The sequence below is a fragment of the Sinocyclocheilus grahami genome, unplaced genomic scaffold, assembly GCF_001515645.1.
Source record: "Sinocyclocheilus grahami isolate Dianchi unplaced genomic scaffold, SAMN03320097.WGS_v1.1 scaffold478.1, whole genome shotgun sequence".
Taxonomy (NCBI): Eukaryota; Metazoa; Chordata; class Actinopteri; order Cypriniformes; family Cyprinidae; genus Sinocyclocheilus; species Sinocyclocheilus grahami.
This window is the reverse complement of record NW_015505657.1, coordinates 103,472-103,883: the sequence shown is the minus strand read 5'-3', so window position 1 is coordinate 103,883 and position 412 is coordinate 103,472. Positions and strand designations below refer to the sequence as shown.

Here is a 412-nt window from a genome sequence, read left to right as displayed (position 1 = left end):
TGAGCTTGTCGAGTGAATATATCTTTCTCACAGACATCACTGGAAAGTTTGTAGTTCGGTCGGATATGTCAAAAACAAGTAAGTAAAACAATGCACAAGTTGCTTAACGGTAGGGAGAGAGAGAGAGAGAGAGACAGAGAGACCGAGAGTGCGCGCACTTCTGTTGTGTGATTTTTGATGTTCACTCACTTAGCACAAGCATCATTTGGATTAAAACTAAATCGTAAAAATAAAACCATTCATAGGCCATTCACTATAAACATAATTTATTTTCAACCTTAGGCATACACGACTTTCTGGTGAAAGTGAATCTAGCAGTCTGTGTGAAATGCGCTAGGCTGTACTATTCTGCATCAGTACAAATACGCGCACGCGTTTCGCGTGTTTTGCTTGCTTGAGTGTTTCTGCATTA

General features: G+C 40.0%; 1 protein-coding gene across 1 annotated transcript in view; it reads right to left on the bottom strand.

The window, feature by feature from the left end:
- loxl2a (lysyl oxidase-like 2a) overlaps positions 1-412 on the bottom strand; it is a 33,253-nt gene that overhangs the window by 12,577 nt on the left and 20,264 nt on the right. The gene's annotated exons all lie outside the window — the stretch shown is intronic.